This window comes from Ischnura elegans, chromosome 6 (genome assembly GCF_921293095.1).
Source record: "Ischnura elegans chromosome 6, ioIscEleg1.1, whole genome shotgun sequence".
Taxonomy (NCBI): Eukaryota; Metazoa; Arthropoda; class Insecta; order Odonata; family Coenagrionidae; genus Ischnura; species Ischnura elegans.
In genome coordinates this window covers 52,917,923-52,925,115 of record NC_060251.1, presented here as the reverse complement: position 1 = coordinate 52,925,115, position 7,193 = coordinate 52,917,923, and positions in this window count along the sequence as shown.

Genomic DNA, 7,193 nt, shown 5'->3' with positions numbered 1-7,193 from the left:
AGCACTGCCAAGTATGCTATCTTTTTATGCCACGAGTCTTTGAGCATCCTGCAAAATAAATTCATTTCCATTGCCAACTCTCACCGACCTCGATCCAATTCGGAGTAATTCATGGGATAACATCTAACTTACGTTTCCTAGCCTTAAGGTAGGTGGTAAAAATAGATAAATATTAAAATTTTGGATTCTGCATCCTTCAATTCTTACGCCCTCGATGATCATAAAAACAATCCTTATTCCGTAAATACTTTTGAAAACTTCTTTTGGCCTCGCATTTTAACGACTGAGAAGAACCAAAACGAACCCTCACTTTGATCTTCACTGGGGAATGTGAATGACGCTCGCTGAGATAAATGCGAGTCAGAAATTCCTCCGCTTGGGGAGACGCAACTTACACTGAAACATATGAAACAGGCAGCAATGAAAAACGAGCTCTTCCCGAAGAGAAGTCCCAGGATTAAAAAAAGTGGAAACAATTTTTCCTTACTCGTGAGATTATCATTTCAAACGAAAAATAAATTGGAGGGGATAAAGTTTATTTATGCAACAAATCTACTGTTTTATTTTCTATCTGCCATTTTCTTTAGAATTTAGGTATATAGATTTCAGCCCGGCGTCATTTTGACGACAAAAAACTAGGTTGTCGAAGTACTTACACAAGTTACATAGGTTTACAATAATCTTCTAAAACTACAAAACTGAATACTTACCCTCATCCATAGTGCATTTTCCTATAACGACGTGCAATTGTGTAAGGTATTTTTTCCCTTCTGCTCACAAAATTATCAGCTTTTAACATCCTATCATTTTAAAGATTCAAAAAGGGATGGTACTTTTTTCACAGAATTTATTTAAGTCGACCGGTTTCATCGCAAAGGCGACATCTTCAGGTACAGAGTTTGTTATTTTGGTTGTTATTTTGTTGTTTATTTGGTTGTAACAAATTTGTTAGTTAGTTATCTAACAACCAAAATAACGGATCTGTACCTGAAGATGCCGCGAAAAAAAAACTATACCTTTTTAATTCTTTTCTATGGATTTTCACAAAGTAAAGCCTGAAACCATCGAGGTTATCCTATCTTCAGAAATTATTTCAGTTCACAATAAATAATTTTGATATAAAATACTAGCGATGCCAGTGTCTCACCACTACCAAGAGACAAACCCAGAACGGAGAAGAAACTAAACATAGGAGAGACCACCTTTCGAAAAAGCAAATAGCGCTTAACTATTTAATCGTAGAAGTAAACCGAGATCCACCATCAAGGCACCACAGACTCAGTAATGCATTCAAAGGTAGATTTTATAAGTTGAGGGTAGAACTCACCCAGGACTAAGGGCCAGGCGTGAGAAATTCACACATTCGGTGTTACTGGAGTCAGTTCCTTTCCCTCATATGGCTACGCACTTTTAGAATTTTTCTTTTGGGGCTTCAGAAGGCTTCACCCGGGGTATCCTAATCCTATCCGGGGTATCCGTGCAAATTGTAGGAATTGTATCTTATTGTGTCCTTAGTGTTGTGTGAGATGCCAAGGCTCCCTCGTGAACTTCTCTTAAAACTTGGTCAAAACATTTGGTAAAAAGGGATGCAGCTGTGTGTTAAGCCTGAATCACACGATCATATTTTTTTCGTCGAGAAAGTGAACACTATCGCGATCACTAGGCGAAATGATCGTCGCCGGCAATTGTTTTTCGCGTTCGCGATCGCGATGAGGATTCCTATCGCTATTTTTCATCACTAGTCCGGTCGCTTTTTCCGTCGCTAAAACCGTCACTAAAACCCCATATCAGCCAATCGGAACGCATGCCCGTATGGAGCGATTGCAGCGCATCGTTTGACAATTGTGGGAAAGACATAGATAAACAAACACGCTATATATTTTCGTGATGCGGGCCCTATGACAACGAGCTGTGATATCGGAAATGAAGCGGAAAGCGACGGTGGGAGTGGCCGTGTGATTAAGAAAAATGATCACTAGAGCGATCGCTTTTCGCGACGGGAAGTGATCGCGATAGTGATTACTTTCGCGACGAAAAAAAATGATCGTGTGATTCAGGCTTAAGTAAAGTATCCGCTGTCGTATATTCAAAATATGTCGGCATACCTTTTCATAGATTTGATATCAAAGACTAAATATCAGTTATACTTCTTGTTCATCCTCCCCAAAGAATCCCCGCTTAACCAACGCTTAATTACGACGCAAGAATCATATATTAAACGAAACTCTTGAAAATAATTTGATTACATAAATTATTACGCTGACATAGAAAGAAAAGATGACAGTAGGTATCAGCTTATTTGAATTAAAATAATTCGTACGTTCCACAAATCCAATCCAAAAGCATCAGCGCCTACGCTAATAGGCACCGTGTAAGAAATTTGAGAAAAACGTTGAGTTAAATAAATTAGCCAAAGTCGCATATAAAACGAAAATCACGGTATACGAATAAAATAAATTTCTCTGTCACAGAAAAATTGCCACAAGAGAGAGAGAGGGGGGAGGGGGAAATATCACGAAAAGAGACATCTTTTGAATGGTTTGCCCCCACACGATTCTCGAGGCTCAGTCCACTTCCACGACCGCAACCCAACCCGCGGAGTAATCATCGTCGCAACCCGCAATTGAGGTCGCGCGGGAGAGGTTTCAATGCAATACTCGAGCGCCGCCGCTAGCAAAAGCCGGTAAAAATTCTTCCAAGCGTCAAATTCAACTTTGGAACTAAAGCATTAAACAGCGGGAGCAAAAAGGAATAAAAAAAAACAACACTCGTTCGCCTTCCTTCGCTACTGAATTCTCGGCGCTAGTAAATTTCTCGCACAAGCTACACACGGAATAGAGTTAGGATATTAGGCTTTGGATTCAAAGCGAAAATGGCGGCATTTTCACAGTCGAGGCATGGATTTTTTTTTATTTTAAACCCCCAAAATGAGATAATAATCCAGGCCTCTGAGTTTCCATCAGGAAATACATGGATATTCAAAATTATTATATAAATAATCTTACATATGTGGATTGCAATTTATTATTTGCACCGTTCATTATAGCTTTCCTGATTTAATTCTTTGGAATGTGGTGATTACAAAACTAGAACTCCCTCAACCTCCTACAGTTCTTTTCTGGCTGCTCCACTAGCGGTGAAAATATGACATTAACATTTATCGAACTTCATTCCCAAACAATTTTACGGCCGAAACTGGATTTTAGATGGGAATACGGAAAAATTCATTTCGAACGCACGCACAGCCATATGGTAGGTATACCAGTGTCTTACCAAAACAACGCATGTTCCCGCCAAATTTTACCTTTAATAAAATCGCTCACACTCTTTTGCTTTCACTTCTCTTATTAGGGACGTCTGGAAAAAATCGATAGGTACCTGCCAGTTAATGAAACGATTTATGACGTTCTCAATCAGTCAGTTGATGGATAAATGGATAGTAGCATTTTTCAAATTCCCTAGGGATGCTCATATATCACGTACACTAATTTAGTGGGAGTTGGTAAAATTGAAAAGTCCTGGAGCATCACGTAATAAATGAAACCCATTAATTGGTATTATTTTGAATCACGAGCCACATCAATTTTTCTTATTTTGATGCACTAACTTAATTCAAAATATAAATGTTCACTCCTTAATCACAGCATTTGATTCAATACCTATTTCTACCTTCGCTCCCTTTCCTAAATTGATGCCATCTATAAACACTTCACCTATCCCCGCGCAGGCGCTAGCTCCCAAAAAATACTGACTTCAGGTCTCAACCCAGGAGGTCAGATTATATAAATTTCGCATTTTATCGCATTTCTGGGTAAAGGATCAAAATGTGGTCTAACACTCCACACATGATTTGAGGTTAATGCCTACATCGCCATTCATCCCCATCAACCGAAAAGATCACAGAGGGAATTAGGTTTAACTTCCCAGACCACTGATGTAAACCGCTTGTAGTTTCCTCTTCCTTTTAGAGCTCATAGCTCAAACGTTTCACATAAATTTCCACCAGAAAAAAATACCTAAATCGGAAATCCAGATTTTAGCTTTCCTAAAATTTTCACCACCGATCACGTAACCGCAGTCGGGTCAAAATATGTATCCACATTAACGTCCAAGCGCGGCTTTAGTGCTGATGAGTGGCTCAGGACTGGTTTTGGCTTCGCTGAAGTCCCATATCCATGGGATTTCCATTCGTCATGTACCGCAACCCCACTGCACCTGCCACTATGAATATCCTTTAAATCTCAAGAGGACTTAAGATCTCGGAAAGCGTAGTCATCTACGTAATATCTCGGAAATTCGAAGGAAAAGGGTTTGATTCCCGGATGAGAACTTGATGCGAGACGTTCAAACGACAATAACCACATATTTCGCAAATAAGAGTAGATTACACAAGACTTCTTTATACAACGAGTTCAATTTTTTTTACATGTTATCATAAGGAAAGAAGTTAGTTTTAAGAATACCGGGACTAGCCACGGTGATAACTTTTACAGGAGTCACCTGCAATGCTCAAATTGTGCGAAATCCACAGAAAAAATCATTCGCCTTGACCAGGATTCAAACCCGGATCCCCCGATTTCCGGTCGAGTGCTTTAGACAATTAAGCTATTGTGGCATCACTTTACCCTGTGGATATTTTTGGACACAACCGAATATATTATATGGCATCAATTTAGAAAAAGGAGTGAGGATAGAAATACGTATCGAATCAAATGCTGTGATTAAGGAGTGAAATTTTTATTTTTAATTAAGTTAGTGCATCAAAAATGGTGAAATTGATGTGGCTCGTGATTTAAAATAATAACAATTAATGACTTTCTTTTGTTATGGTTGAGTCCAAAAATAATCCAAAGGTGGAATGACGCTTCAGTAGCTGAACTGGCTTAAGCACCCGACCAAAAATCGAGGGATCCGGGTTCGAATCGTGGTCAAGGGGAACGATTCTTTTCTCTGTGAATTTTTTGCAGAAGAAAAGAAATTACATCATGGGCTACTGAATATCTTACTTCAAGGATTCGGCAATATCTAATGCTGACTCCAAATTTGACACATATCTAAGAATAAAACTATGGCATTTAGCACATAGATTCACTATATAAGAATATGTACATTATAAGTGAATTATTTGCGGATCGGTACAGATTTGCAAGGAATAAATTGCAGTGCTAACGGAATATAATAGGCTCTTTAGAGTTGATGTGAGCCATTAACAAAAACTTTAGGGTGTCCGATTGAAATATGCACTACACCTTTGAAAGATTTTCATTGAGACGGAAAAAATGAGAATTTCAAGAGAATACTTTTTGCAACCCTGACGTATGCAAGAGAGATATTTTCCGCGCATATTCCGATGCCTTTCCACAAAAAATGCTCATTACTGTAGTGCGCATCATGCTTTGTATATAAAACTGTCATACGTGCTCTAACTCTACGGAAATTGAAATTCTTATACCATTAGCCTGTATTACAACAGAATAAAAATTTCAGTATCAAATGAATTACCGCGTCTACTTCATTCGAAACAAATTTTGAATAAATCAGACACAAATACGAATGGCAATATATTTATTCGAAACATCGATGCCACATAAGTAAGTTCCGAACTTAAAACTTCACTTGAGCGTCACCAGAGAGCCCAAAAACATTCCAGGGGACAAAATAACCAACAGGCTTTCGATATCTACCGGAGTAAACTTTTTTCCGCGGAGCTTCAGTTTCGACTGCTCTCCAATTGTATATCCTTCTAAAATTGGTGCATATTCTTCCTAGAAAATATTCTTAATTTTTCTGTTTCAAAAATTGGGACAATTTTCATACGGCAAAAAAGAGGTAAACGTTGAACACACAATCTATTCTAATTGAATAAAGAACGCAATTGCCAAACACGGAAATGATGAGTAAGAAAGATTTTTGTGAGCATGTCAACCAAATATCCGGATTTGAAAGCAATGAACTAGGGTTCACCTCAGTTCAAGAGAGCTTTTCGGCGATGGAAACAAGAGAATTTGACGCTTAAGTTAATCATGATATAATAACTGATTTAAAATCGATTCAAGACATCGTATTGAATTTGTATTGAAATTTCGTCGTTTTAGTAGGGCTCGTCGATGACATAATCAAAAAATAAAAATAATTTTCTTCACTTGTCTTGACCAGGCTCCCGCATGTATTGCGGTTAGTCAAGGATATAAATTGTTATGGTGCAAATTCTAACCCAGACCTATGAAATGCTTAGGATGAAATTATTTTTTGCTATTTAATTATCTATTTCAAAAGTTAAGTTTTACCGGAATATTGGTATATAAATAGCTTAAATTATTAACTTCTCCATCTCGTATTCGTATAGAGTACATCTGATGACTTCTAAGCAGATGAAACATTTATTCATTACCGTATATATCCGCCACCTTATTCCACGACTCGTATGAATTCCCATCGAAACATAAGAGGCACGATACGAACGATTCCACACGGGATAGTAAATGAATGAATAATTCTAGAGCAGAGCATGGAGAGAACGCTAGGAAATCCTCCCTGAGGCCCAACTCCACATGAATAAAAGAGAAACAGGAACACAAATGCCCATTCGTGTGCTTTTCTATCCCCAATCTGGCCGCAAAAAAGGACCTCTGGTGGCTTTTTCTAATGTATTTTTCATCCTTCTCCGGTAACTTCGAGAGAAAGAGAGATATAGAGAGAGAGTCAGGTCTTCAGCATCCTCGTTCGCCGCCACACGATTCCGCGGCCATTTGACTGTCACCAGCAGTTTGAATGGCGGGCTCGGAAGACGCCAAACAATTATTCAACGCGGGAGGGGTGATGACTGCCAGAGGCCATTATTCTCCCCCTCACCTCTCGCTCGCAGCAACTTCCTCATCTGGCTGTCGAAATAATAATGGACGACTCCGACCTATTGCGAAGCCGGCGCCGCTCCAACGGCCATCTCGGTCACTTTTTATTGGTCCCCATGCCCGTACCGGAGCTCCCCGGAGTAAGTTCTCCCTCGAGGGATGTTCGACGCCGATGCATTCGGCCCAGGATTTCATTTTTTTCTCCCCTCAATCGTTTCAGCGCTCCCATCACTCTTCCCACAAGGTGTGAGCTGGGGCGTAAGTTTAATGAAACAAGAGACGTGGGACCCCTATCTCGTTGTCTACGAGACCGAGTCATAAATTAAGCCATGGTGCAAGATC